The sequence below is a fragment of the Alligator sinensis genome, unplaced genomic scaffold (assembly GCF_000455745.1).
Source record: "Alligator sinensis unplaced genomic scaffold, ASM45574v1 scaffold860_1, whole genome shotgun sequence".
NCBI classification, from domain to species: Eukaryota; Metazoa; Chordata; order Crocodylia; family Alligatoridae; genus Alligator; species Alligator sinensis.
Window position 1 is genome coordinate 3,481,283 of NW_005841923.1, and position 14,629 is coordinate 3,495,911.

The following is a 14,629-nucleotide window of genomic DNA, read 5'->3' on the forward strand; positions in this document are numbered from 1 at the left end:
CAGCCCGGGAGCCGGCAGCATCAGGTCCTCAGTGGCTCCCCTCCCCTCCCCGGCAGTGAAGCTCCACTGATCCGTGTGACAAGAGCTTCTCGCTGCCTGCTGCAACCATTGCGGGAGGAATCATTCAGTCTCGGGCTTTTTCTGAAGGAGAAAACAACAAACCAAAACAAACCCAAGTGGGTACGTGAATTGTGGAGGACAACGTGCGGCCACCTCGGGCCTATGCGGGCTCCTTTCTTCTTCCTGTGTGAACGCGGCATCCATGGAGTGCCCTTCCCGAGGGCCGGAGGGAGGAGGGGGAAGGGTCAGCTTGTGGAGGTGGCTGCTGCTCCCTCCAGGGCTGGAGGTGGGGAGGAGCTACGGGCTGAGGCTCATCTCTGCCTGGGAATCGGGAGGGCTGATTTTTGTCCCACGGTTTGAGCAGAGAAATGCGTTTCAAAGCTGGTAGCTCAGTACACTGCTGTGGGCTCCTGCAAGGGCATTTCTCCTGTCCATAAAGTTGAAAAAACAAACAAAAAACAACCCAGCAACTTGAAACTTAGTTAAAAAGGGGGTAAAAAAAAGAAACTTAAAGTAGTTTCTGCTATGAAAGCAGCTCGGCCATTTTTTTGGTGGTTGTTACAATCATATATCTCTATTTTTAACCCTCCTGGCCTTGTGTAAAAGTCTCACAACCAGAGGACACTGACTTACCAGCTGCCTGTTCTAGAGAAAACTGAAACTGATTGCACAAAGTGTTGACAAATGCACAGAGTAAACAGGCTGAAAAAAGGAAGAGAAGGAGGTGGGTACCTTCGGAGGTATCAGTGAGCTTCCCCAGCTCTTCAGCAACGCTTGAGAGTCAGGCTGGAAGTTCCCTGGCTTTCAAAGAGACCAGACCTGTCCTGGGAGAGGCAGGCAAAAATCATTCTGAGAACAACTGCCGGAGCCTTAGTGCTCCCCCTTGAACGTTTTGTTTCAGTTTCCTGATTAGCAGAAAACAAGAGTTCACAAAGTTCGGAGTGTAACAGAATATCTGGAGTGAGACCAGGGGAGAAATATAGAAGCATCGCAAAATATCACCTCCTTATTAACTGTCCGGGAAGGCAGAGGCATATATATGCAGGAACTCGGTCAAATGCTGTATTAGGAGAAGCTGATCTACAGGTATTGGAATCACCCCTTCACAAAGGTGCTGGGGCAGATCCTCAGCTACCATAAATTGTTGATTTCTAGCACTTCAGGTCCTGGCATGTTATATTAACTGGGTTTTTACTGGCTCTTCAAAGCTGAATGGGATTCTCCAAACATTCTCCAGTGGTAGAGGAAACTGAAACTGTACAAGGCACTTTCCTATAAACAGGAGAGTCATGGCTACTTCCCAAATCCTCATCCACAACAGGAAATGGAAAATTGGGAGAAATATTTCAACAATCAGAGGCAGGACCAGCACATCCTGAACTAGAACACAATTACACTTGTGCTGCTAGGCGATATAGGTATGAAAGGAATGAGTATTACAACATCTGCAGAAATGGTTTGGGCCCATAACCCTCATTTGAAAACTATTGAGGTGGCCACCAAAGAGAAACTCATAATCTCCAAAGTCATCAAGAGAAACAATAGAGCTCGATAAAAAAGAAAGGAAGCAGCAGCACTGAAGCTGGCTGGAGCTGGATCCCACAGTAATATCTTAACAAAATCACCAGTGATTGAAAAGAGTGGTAACTCATGCAAATTCACCTGTGCTGTGTAGAAGAACTGCATAATCCTTGAAAGATAAGGAGCCACTTGGCAAGAGAAGCAAGATCATTAAGCAGGTTAAAGAAAGTTGTCATTCAGCAGAAGGGACTGGAAAATTTCATCAGGGGTAGTAGTTCAGGGAGTCAGATGTGAATACAAGTGAATTCCCTTATTTTACCAGACTGGTACCATTCCAGGAAAAGGGAAAGTTTTGTACACATCTGAGCAAATCCATCAGACAAAGTCATAAGTAACCTGTTAGAGAAAACGTTAATGTAATTTCTAAACTAAGAAGTTGAGATCAGTGAAGGGCCTTTAGACCTGTTCTAAGTGTCAGCGTTGTAAAATGCAAATGACTTCCCATCACGTGAAAATACATGGGGGAGGTTAGATTCCATAGGCTTTGATGAACTCGTATCTGTTTTAAAAGGAAGATTTAGTGAAATATGATATTCAGGTCTAGGCACCATCACATCAGAGGAGGACAGCATGATAACGTACAACACTGATGTATACAGAACCAAAACATCAGTTGTATGCAGTCAGGCCACAAGGCCTCACGGGTTTATGCCTGATTTCCTACAACAGTTAAAAATACTCCAGGAATCTTAAGTGGCTGAGAGGTGCCTGTACAAAGAACTCAGCTGTATGGGACTAAATAGGCACATCTGCTTGAGGAAGATACAACTCAAATACAATTGCCTCTTCAACACCAGGCATTGCCAAGAACTGAGTCACATTTGGAGGTTTCATGATACCACCTACCTTAGCTCACACACCTCTCTGTCCTCTGTTGAAGGCTTCTCAGCTGTGGTGTTGGGCCTTGGTGCCTCTACAAATGACATTGTGCACAGATATTGCAAACCTTAATGTCTTCCTGTTTGAAAGCCTCTCTCTTTCTCTCTCGACAAGGTGAAACGTGAAGGCTCCATCTCTTTCAATCATGGCTGAGCTGTGTGTTGAGGCAGATGCCTCTGAAGCAGACCATGCTGGCATGTGGTTCAGGCTTGAGTGTCATTTGGAGGTTTCCACAGATCTCAGGTGCTTCATTCTTCTCACTGAAAATGTTTCCTAAATGAAGGAAGATCCCAATGCTGCCCTCAAACTTCTCTTCACTTTTGAATATCCCTTCAATTAAATTGAAAAGAAAAGAGGAGGGGAATGGAAAATACCTTCCATTTCCCAAGTGACAGCACCAACAGGGTTTCTTAAGGATTTTGGAGGCCTAGGCACAGTGTTGATTGGGAGCCTCTCTGCATTTAATCACATGACACCTTGTGCCTGAGTGTACATATGAGCAAATTTGGTGTTTCACATATTTGGATTTTGGTGCATTTGCGCACTGTGTACTTTGGTTCTTTCTTCATTTTACACCCCTGAACACCTGTACCCTATATGAAGGCACACATTGCACACATACATGTTTCAACATTGGCTGATGGGTTTGGGGGCCCTTCCAAACTAAGAACCTTTGTCCCAGGGGCCATACCTAAAGATGGCATTTGGTACCCCCAAAAAAGATGGGGAACTTGACACTCAAAGATAAATGCCAAGGCAATGGAAGCATTGTGGCAAGAGGAGACAAGGTCAGAGAGACATTAATGATGTATGAGGAGTGAAAGAAAAATCATCACCTGAGAAAAATGATGAAGTAAACAACCTGAAATGCATTGAAAATAATCTATGATTACTATAATACATGAACTCCTGTGAGAAATAAGTTTTTCTTGCCTCAGAAAGGCACCAACAACTCAGTGACATCAGCTACAAGGTAGCATCAGAAACACCAGTGCTGTGAGGAAGCCACCTTGAACCACCAGGGAATGAAAAGAAAATCAATCAGAGGAAGTGCTGTTTAGGCAAAAGCTAGGGTGGCAAGGGTGGCAAGAGCTGGAACTGGCTCAGAAGGTTTCAGCTCTAACAGGGAACTTCTAAAATAAAGGCTGAGGTGGTCAGCAAAGTTTTGCAGTGGCAGGCCAGATCATCCTAGCTCGAGTCTTACCGAGCTGCTGCTTCTGCTTCTGATTCTCCTGGCCACCTGGCTCTCAACTGTCTAGTGTGGGGCCGAGCAGCTGGAGGGCTTTGTTTGGGCCATATTATTGAACAGTAGGGAGAAGCAGTGGCAGCAGCAGTAGCCAGTGGCTGTATATTGTGGACCTTAGGCAACCCTAGAGTGCGAGCAGTCAGTCCTCCAATAAGACTCACCGGCCTGTTCTATAAATTCTCCTAGAGTGCCAGGAGTTCATTGTGTGCCTTGTTAGGAAATTTTGATCCAAAATCAGGAACATAATTAGTCTATGGAGAGATACTATTTTCCTTCTTAAATTTCCATTATAGTAATCTTCACTCACAGAGCAGAGATAAAAATTCTGGAGGGGATGGTAGGTGCTCTATTGCCTCCCTAGCCAAATTACAGGAACAGCGTTCACAAAACACACTCCTTTGCATGCATCTGCTTAACTAAAGTGACTAAAGAAACAAGGCAAACCTGGGTGTCCAGCTAAAAGACAAAGTTGCAAACACCAAGGTGGATTTGTAGAAATACAGTCTGACATAGTGGAAGTATGCAAGACTCATTAGCATGGGAGGTTTAAACATGTAGAAAGATGTGACTTCTAACTCTCAATCATCCCAAATTATTTGCTTGAACACTTTCTTTCTTTTCTCCCAGGCAATCCCCAAAAACATAACATCCAGCATGTAAATCTTGAATTGGATCTTAAGACTGGGATATGGACACCTGCTCTTGAAGATTTCCAGGGTAGCCTGTTCCAATGTTTAACTATCCTCACATTAGTCCTTCCTAATCTCCAACCTAAATTTCCCCTGCTGCAGTTTGAGGCCCTTGCTCCTAGTTCTGTCCCCTACAACCACAGAGAAAAGACTGTCTCAGTCCCCTTTTATAATCCCCTTGATATTTGAAGATTGTTATCAAATCCCACCCCCCAGTCTTGTCTTCTTAAGACTAAACAGTTCTACTTCTTTCAGCTTTTTCTCATTAATCCTGTTTCTCAGGCCCCTAATAATTTTGTCACTCTCTAATCTGTCCACCTCTTTCTTAAAGCATGGGGCCCAAAACTGGACACAGTACTCCAAGTGGGGCCTCCTGAGTGCAGAATAGAGCAGAAGCATCACTGCCCTGGATTTGTATGAGACACTCCTGTTAATACAACCCTTTTGTCTTTTTTTTTCTTTTTGTAATAAGAGCACACAGTTGGCTTATATTCAGTTTATGGTTTATTTGAACCCCCAGGTCCTTCTCTGCTTCACAGCCTAGCCAATCATTCCCCAGTCTGTATTTGTGCATGCAATTATTCCATCCCAAGTGCAGGATATCCTTTATGTCAAACAAAAAGCTCTATCTCCAGCCTTTCTAAAAGACTATCTGAGAGCAACCGTATAAGTGTTAACACTAAACCCAGGGAGGACTGAAAAGGTACTCAGGAAAAATTACAGTGGGGAGGATTTAAAGAAAAGTTTTAAAGGGATATAAAGTCTCAGGCGCTGGAGCATAAAGCATCCTATGAGGAGATGGGGAGGTTTCTTCCTTCAAGAGCAGATCATTCTATAATTGGCCACCATTATTTTTTGGTACCTGTTATTACTATAAACAGGATACTAGATTAGATAGGTTATTGGTCTGATCAGGTGTAGTACCTATGAAGAAAGAAGCACTTAAGAGAAACATATTTCCTCTACAATAGTGGTTTTCAAATTATTTTAGCTGTGTATCCCTTTATCAGCAAAATATTGCTGCTATACTTCCTACACCTGACTCAGTTCTTAGGCAGAATGTTGACCACAATGTTAATGCACACCAACACTATTGTACATTATGTGTTGACCAGTCAGAAACTCCACTACTATTATTAAAATATAGGCACATGCCTCATGTGCCTGTTTTTATTCCAGGGCTGTGTTTACATGAGTCACTAACTGTGCAGTTGTTACCGCGCAGTCATTTAGTACTTGCATATCCATGAACTATGATGCGACACTAGAGCCACTGCACAGTCAGCAGCTCATGTGGGTGCAGCCCAAAATGCCCAAATAGCAGCATCAAAAAATAAATGAAAGACCTTTCATCTATTTTAGACTTCCCCTTCATGTAGATTGCACACCTTCGTGTAAGGCTCAAACCTAGCTACGGCCATCTATGTTTCTCATCTTCATTTTGATCGCTGCAATTAATTAGACCCAAGAATGAAGTCACATACCATATACAAGTTCTAACTGGTAAAAAAAATAAATCTATTTTCTTAAGGCTGTGTTAAGGAGGTCAGTTTGGTGCTTTCTTGTTAACATCAGCTCCCTATTGAGTGTAAATTTCAATTCAAGGGCTTTCTGCCCTAATATTCAAAGTCTTCTACAGACTGGAATTACCTGAAAGATCACCCCTTCCTTGCCTTCTGCCTCACTTCTAACTCTGCCATCAAGGCTTCCCATCACAGCTTTCATTGAAACGCTGGAAAATTCAGCTACTAGGAGAGGGGGTGCTCATATACGGCAGAGAAAATGTTGACAGGAATTGGACCTAGACTATGGAACGCTCTGCCACAGGAGGCAAGTCTGATTGTGGAGTTCACCATTTAAAAAATAAATGCCATTTTTTTACTCAGCTTTCCTTCAATAAAGACATTACAAAGAACAGACTACATGGACTAGAGAGGAAGAACAAGGTGTTGACATTATTGTTCCTCTTTAAAATACTCAAAGGGCACTCAGAAACTGTACTCATAGGTGGCATATTGGTATCTTGATGAGCAGATAGAGTGCTTTTTTAGAGAAAGAAGTATAAGTTGATAGCATCCTTAAGTGGTTATAACTCAATCTTCTTTTTAACTAGCTGTTTCAAGTGATAGTTTTTGCAATGTGTGCCTACTAAAACTGTTACTTCAGAAAGCTAGTAAGGAATTTTCTTTTTAAACAAATGAACATACATAGCTTTTCCATGTATTTTTAATAAACTTCATAAAATGCCCATCAACAGAAAGATACATTGTCTTGTGGTAGCAGAGTTGGATGTGATTACTTTCTCACTAGCCCTTCTCAGACCCTGAAAGTGAATCAAGCAATGAGAGAGGGAACACAGGAGGGTGAAGTATGTTACCTCACACTTGTCATTCAGGGCTATTTTATTTTTCCCATTGAATTAAAGTCCACTTCATCCCTACCGTATAGACTCATAGAAATGTAAGGCTGGAACGACTCTCAAGAGGCTATCCAGTCCAGCCCACTGCACAAAGGCAGGATCAAGTATATCTAGAACATCCCTGACATATGCTTATTTAACCTATTCTTAAAAACCTCCGGTGAAGGGAGATTATGGAAGCAGCCTAAGCAGCCTGTTCCAGTATTTTATTAATTAGAAAGCATTCCCGAATATCCAATTTAAACCATCTTCACTGCATATTAAGTTGATTTCTTCTTTTCCTTGAATAAGAAAAACAATTTATCTCAGCCATTTTTATAACAACCTGTTATTTACTGGAGGATTGTTATGTTCACTCCTTAGTCTCCTCTTTTCCAAAAGAAAAACAACCAGTTTCTTCAACCTTTCCTCATAGATCATAGCTTCTTATTCTTGTTGCTCTTGTCTGCACTCTCTCTATATCTGTTTTAAGGGTGGTCTCTAAAAAATTGGACACTGCTGGACAGTGTCGAATAAAGAAGAATTTACTTCTGTTTCTACAAATGACAATCTGATGAATACATCCCAGAATAAGATTATCTTTTTTGAAATTTGATCATATTATAGGCTCATATTTAGTTTATGAGCCTACAATATGACCACTATATGAGCCACTATAAACCCAGTTGTATCTCTGTTTAGCCAGTTATTTCAAATTTTGTATTTGCACATTTAATTTTTTCTCCTTTAGTGTAGTACTTTATACTAATCTTTATTGAATTTCATCATGTTGATTTTAAATCATCTCTCAAATTTAAGATTCTTTTTGAATTCTTATCCTGTTCTCCAGAATACCTGCAACTGCTCCAAGCTTGGTATCATCGGTAAATTTTGTAAGTATACCATTGTATGCTATGCTGTATTCTTTTGCTCTCGTCATTACTAAAGTATCTGTACATCTGTCGCACATCAGTTGTTCTTTTACCTTTTCTCAAGGAGGAGTAAGCGTATTGTCTGGGTATGGATATGTGCATTCACATGTATGCACACTATCAAGTGTTGTTATGCATTCATATTAGAAAAGGCTAGTTTAAGGAAATGCATCTTGTATTTGGGAATAGAAGGTGATGGGTTTTTTAATGGCTTTTGATTCCTATGGGAATCTGTTCCAGAGGCCCAAAGTGGAACTTGGGAAAATGGTCTTCCATACAGGCACTATCTGCTTTTACTACAGAGTTCTGCCGTGTCTGAATAGTAAACTTGTTGACTGTGGTCTTCATCTTAGAGGGTTACTTGGTCTTTTAGAACTCCATTGAGCATCCTGAACATAAGGACTAAGACCTTGAACTTGATATCCAATAGGAAGTCAAAATAGTAAGCAGAAGATAAGTCTAATGCTTTCATAGTAACCTCTGCTGCTGAAAAGATTGTCTGCATCCATAATAGTAGTTTATTAAGATCTGGAGCTGCTGGAAAATTTTAATTTGGAACATAGTAGTCACAACACACAAGGACATGGAAGGTCTATCTGTCCTGAACAAAGCACAATGGGCAAATTCTCCATGCTAGCTCCAGAAGTGGAAGCACTAGAGCTACACTAGCATCACTTTGTATCTTAAGACAATTAACAGAGCCTGTTCTTTGTTGCCTTTCAGGAAAGCATATTATTCCGTGCCTGGTGCTAAACTAACGTGCCTCCGCTGCTTAGGAGTTAGGGGTACAGCCTCGGAATCAGAACTTCCTAGATCTTAAATGCTGGAGGACAAGTGGGAGAGGAACAGGGGGAAAACCCTGGTTATACTCAGTTTGCTTTCCCTTTCAGCATTCACACTCTGCCACTGTGGGTGCATCTACACAAGATGCTTTACTGCACATTAGACTAATTTAATGCACAGCAAAGTGTCACTGTCTACGTGTGTGTGTCAATTAGTTCACATTAAATTAGTTTAATACACCATTTGCTAGTACCAATACATGCAGGTACTAGAAAAACAGTGCATTAACTAATGCACTGAAGCTCATGTGTAGACGCTGGTCAGGAGCAATTTGCTCCTGGTCAGCCCAGGCAGCAGGGGGTCACAACTGTTGTCTGGCTATTCCCTGATCTCTGCAGGGTAGGGGAAGCTGTCTTGGCTGCACGGCAGCTCCCTTCTTTCTGCAGGATCAGGGCCAGCACCAATTGTTGCCCCACTGGAGCCTAGGCCTGATCCCAGTGCATCCTGCTAGCTCAGGGCTGGCACCCAGGGGAGACTGGAGCTCCCTTTGGCTACTGCAGGGGGGCAAAGCAGGGCAGGAACAGCTCTGGATTGAACTGCTCCTGTCAGGAGCAAATTTGTATTTGACAGGTGCATGTTCAGAGGCATGCCTGGATACAGTTCAGTGTGCCTGGATTTTCTGCATTCATTGCATGTGTAGATATACGCTGTGTGATATAGGATACTGAGCAAGATGGACCTATGGTCTCACCCAGTAAGTGGCAGTTCTTATGCTTCTAGTTCCAGAGTTAGCATGGACAGGAGCATGGAATACCCTTTCATGGTGTTGCCTACCAAAATTACCTGTGTAATTTTCACAGTTTCTCTCAGAACTAGGAGCAGCAGTATAAATGTTATACCTAGATTTGGATGTCTTGCATGGTAGTTAATAGCAGGAAAAGTAAAACCAATGTTTTGCTTTTTATTACAGGTTTATATAGGTTATTTTAAACCCATTCAAAGTACTTCTGAAAATCTTTACCTGGCTGGATATCATCATACCCTGTCAGTCATCATAATACTTCAAGCTTTTTCATAATAAAAAAAAATACAGAAAGGAATCAGCAGAGAAAAATACCCAGATAATTTCAGTTGGTTGGTTAATAATTCCTCCTTTTCTCCGTTTTACAGTTGAGAGCCCCAAAGAAGAGGAATTAATGTCTTCAACACCTCTTTGCAAATCATGGCTTGGTTCCAAGGTGACAGGAAAAATCATTGTTAAAGCCAAGATTAGAACTCGAAGCATTCCGATTCAAGAGTGTTTACTTAAATCAACAGGCCACACCAATCTTTCATGGTAATAGGTAGCATACAGTCTGTGCAGGAGTACTGGGTACCAGCCTATATTAATATACAAAGAGTATGACAAATGTATTAACAGTGAAAAATGTTTTATTTCCTTCTAAAGTTACAGCTACAATTTATTGCACATCATTACAAGTGAAACATATAAAGTGACTACAATCACTTTCAAAATAAAACACTGAAATTATTGTTTTGGACATTTTAATTGAACATTTTACTCTTGTCACTTAATTTTTAAAAGATAGTTTAACAATAGGTAGTCAGCCACAATCGGCATTCTTACTATTTTTCAAATGACATTTCTCCAGTACAATAAGAACAATATTGAAAATATACAGACTTTATTCCTCTTTGAAATCCCTCTCTCCTCATTTGTTTTGTGCATTGATGACCAACCTTCAGCCTTATCTCTGAAGAGGTGTACAGCTCTGTTGCACTGAAAAACTGCATGGAAACCTGCCAGAAGCTAGAAATCCAACTTTAATTTGCATAAGTCACTTCCATATTTTATATGAAAAGCAATTGTGCACAACTATAATATTTGCTTTTACTTCCTTAACAGTTGAACAGAAGTTGCCTGGTGTTTGAGTTAATCAACAATAAAACTATATGGCTGATCAGCTTCATCTTCATCCTTTGACTGTGAAGGTGGGAGTGGCTGTATGTTTAATTTTATGATAATATAGGTCATATTTAGCTCTTAAGGAGCAAGATCAGTATGAATGCCTTGTACAGTGCCAATTTAAAGGAATGGAACAGAAGTTCTCTTGTGATTTTATATAATTAAAATTAAACCTACAACATTTTAGTATGGAAAGTAGTACCTATGTTAAGATTGGCTGTAAGGAAACAGAATTTTACTTTAACTTATTTTATAATAGTAGTGGTAACTGTTGAACGCTACTTTGTATCTTAAGACAATGAACACAGAGCTCATTCTTATTCAATACACATGTTTCTGCATGGTTTACAGGACAATGGATCAGTTTAATCTTTGCTATAGTAACTTATTCAACTTGCACTTAGAGGGCCACACCAGGGATGAATTTTGGCCAATTTTTTTTTATTTTCCGTCAGAACATTCTGCACAATTCTGCTATTTTTTAAACATGTAACTGACAATGCATAGCTTTGCTTTTCACAAAAACAGAAAAAATATGTTTTTAGAAAGTGTATTAAAATTATGTTTAAACAAACTGTGCACACCTATTCAAAGATCTACACAAAAGTTGTTGAAAACTACATTTAATTCTGAATATTTCTTTTGATTTTCTTAAATATCAGCTAAAATACTTTTGTTAAGGCATAACAAAAGTTTTGGATGATGCTATAAGTAAGTGTTGAAAGGGAACTAGTGACAGCAGTGAATCAATTAAAATATAGTCAAGCATCGTCATATTTTGGTCAAGTGGCCCTATGTTTGTTAAATTTGTAATTTAAAATATCTCCTAAACTCAGTTCTTGAATCCCTGAAGAATTATCATCTCAGGGAAGAGAGTGGAGCAGGAGAAGGCCTATGTCTACCTGGTGCCACTTTTTATGGGCATCATTGACATCAACTAGCCAATCCAGGTGTCCATAAATGCCGGGAAGGCCAATACTAGTCCTCCGAAAAGATATGAGGTAAGTTTTTTCTTGAGGCTGTGAAGAAAGAGAAGGGAGGGAAACAAAGAGGGGATGTGTTCAGACCAAAAAGCCAGAAGATGATTTTCACTGAATGTTTTTAAAAGATTTGAGAAAGGCAAGCTGAGACTCAAGATCAGAGAAGAAGAGCCTAATAGCTGAGACACAAAATAACAGTTGTTGTTTAGGAGGCTTTTTTATTTATTAATTTTGCCACACTATGTTAGGGAGGCTTATAATGAACTTTTCCAGAATCTTCTACCATCAAAGCAAACAGCAGAGATCCTGGAAAATTTTGGTAATTTTCAAAATGTTCCCCTTCAAAATACCATACAAAATTCAAACAGCTCATAAATTACAATAAGAATTTGAAATTAATCCTCTCAGAGATTTTTAAAATATAGCTGTGATCCCTTTTAAAATGAAAAGCCAGGTCCAGCTTTAAGTATGGTAACACTTCTGCTCCAAATTGATATGAAGTGAAGGGGGAAACTCCCCCAAATTTGGGGCCTTATCGTGGAAACTCTTGCTCCCATACCTAAAGTTCATTTGCATGACTTCACTGAGACAACTGAGTAGCAGTACACATGGTAGTTTTTGCAAGATCAAGGCCTTGTTTTGTACAACACAATCAAGGTAATTTCTACAAGGTCAGAAAGCTGTAATGAGAGGAAGTGAAATCCTGGCCAGTTATATCTGGAATCAATTAAGTGTTTTCTGCATTTTTCAGATGCTGCTTGTCGTTCTATTAAGCGTCAGCTCAACCAATTCAAGTTACTAGCAAAATAACAACTGGACAATACATATGACACACTATCTTTATTTCAAAATTGGCTGTAATACAAAATAAGGACTGGGAGGAAAACTTGTCAAAAATTTGAGTTTAAAGTGAACCTGTTTTCCCCCTTAAATTATAAACTGCCCAACAATCTCATGGACGGGCTGGCATAATTTCAGGTTCTACACAACTTGTTTTGGGTGTTGTATACTTGTATGAAAAGCAAATGAAAAGTGAAGAGGTGTTCAAGCTAACAGGTTACCCCGAGTCAACTATGTTGCTTTGTACTTTCAACCAACATGTTGGGATACACGTTTGGAACAAAATTAAATCTTACTGGATTTTTCATATTTGATGACTTCAAGCTGACACAAAGTCTAGCACTAGCCAACTGGATTCATTCTGGAGAATGAGCCCTATTCAATGAAAAATAAACCTTACAGAATCCTTCCTCCCTACAGCCCTTTTCCCACAATTTAACATTAGTAAAGTTAAACAAGCCTTGTGTAAAAAGATACCATATTGTAAGTCAGATTCAGGGACATAGAATAAGATTTTAGTTAAATTCACAGGAAAAATGGATTAATTAGTATCGGAAGCTAGAACCAGTAAAAAAAAAAAAAATCCAAAACAGGAAATGGATTTTTTAGGGACAAAAATTCCATTTTGGCCTTTTTTCTGTCTTTTGTTAGTTTTTTGACAAAATTTTAAGTTTTTAAATTTAATTTTCAGAAAAATCTTACTGTCTTTCACTTCTTCCCTCTTTCATATGAGAAAAAAGCCAAATGAAGCATTTCCCCTCCATTGAAACATATTTAAAATTGTTAAAAGCTAAGCATTTTGACTTTAAATATATTCAGACAAAATAAGATTAATGAAATCTGTTCAACAAAAAAAAAAATCTTCCTTCCCTTTTTTATAAATAAACTTTACGCTACTAGGAATTAGTACTTATATGACTGTGTCCCACAGTCTTCAGATGAGCAAAACCCCCATGGGAGTTTTCTCTGAATACATAGCATAGAATCTTTCATTTAGTAACAAGGTAATTCTGAAGGAAAAAATAGAATTGCCCACAAAAAGTGGGTATTATAAACATTAAAGGAAAATTAAGGAAGGAATTAAAATGTCCAAAAAGAGTTTAAGGAAGGAATTAAAATGTCCTTCAGAGTCTGAAAAAGTAGACCTCCAAATAAGCTTGTATAGTTCTGTATTGTGTACTTCCGTGTTACCATGTGCATGAGAGAAAGCCAGCTGTTGCCATGGTTATTATAGTACAGTAGAGTCAGATCTCATACAGACTGTACTGTAATGGAGAAGAGACTCACCTTTGACCTGCCTCGTTGCAACCCAGCCTCAACTGGGTGACATTTTTCAAGGGTAGTATGGTTACTGTGCTTTCTGACAAGGGATCTTGGGCCATGCCCACAAGAATGGGTTAATCCCTAACAAGTCAAGCTGTCTTTTCTCAGCCTTTTAAAAAACTATGAACGCATGACATGGTTTAGGTTTACCCCAGCAGCAACAAATTCACCCTAAGACCAGTTATGGCTAAAATTGTCATGCTTTCAATGCTTGCCTTAACTTAATGCAAAGCCTGTTTGTTTCCCCTGCTTTCAGATGTGCAACCTACTTATTTGTATGTACCTGCCACACAATGATTTGCTCCAGCTTTATGCTTCAACCTTTGCCTCTCTGTTCACGTGTTTAGACCTCAGTTTCTAAGACAACATCTTTTTAGAGAGATATATATTATTTAGGAAAAAATATTCCCTCCCCTGGGAAATGTAACATTTTTGCATTCTTTCAGAGCATGTTTCCAAGGAAAACCCAAAGAAGCAACATACCCTGTATGTGAACTTGGCTCGCAGACTGCAATATTCAACCTGCCTCCTTGACTTACTGGTTTTTATATATGTATAAAACACTAAGGTGTATGGATTTACATAAATAAACCATGGTATCAGCATTATCACAGCAGCTCTCACATGTTCCTAACAGGCTTGTGCCCCATTGTGCTGGCCACTATATAAATATATTTAAAAAGATGCTGTCCCAGTATGGCCTAGGAGTCAGGTACTCAACTCCCATCAAAACTCACTGGAATTTGGGAGCTTAATTCCTTCAGACTCCTCCAGATCAAACTGGGATCAGGCTGTCTTCTAATATAGCTCCATGCAGTGTTAGCACAGTAAGGCCCAGTTCTTAAATAGCAGCTTCTAAAACTTTTAACATAGAGAAGATAGGAAACAATATGTTTTACTGTCTAATTAGGTAGGTTGTAGTTGATAATACGAGACAGATTTAGCAACTCAC

General features: G+C 39.7%; 1 long non-coding RNA gene across 2 annotated transcripts; it reads left to right on the forward strand.

Annotated features, from left to right (window-relative positions):
* Positions 1-64: 64 nt before the first annotated feature.
* On the forward strand, positions 65-14,363 carry LOC112549514. Of its 2 annotated transcripts, XR_003092949.1 has the most exons (5): positions 65-180; positions 2,635-2,763; positions 7,704-7,746; positions 9,739-11,535; positions 14,124-14,363. It is a non-coding gene; the product is annotated as an uncharacterized LOC112549514 (long non-coding RNA). The 2 variants fall into 2 exon arrangements; XR_003092948.1 differs by lacking the exon at positions 14,124-14,363 and having other exon boundaries at positions 9,739-12,937.
* Positions 14,364-14,629: the final 266 nt, after the last annotated feature.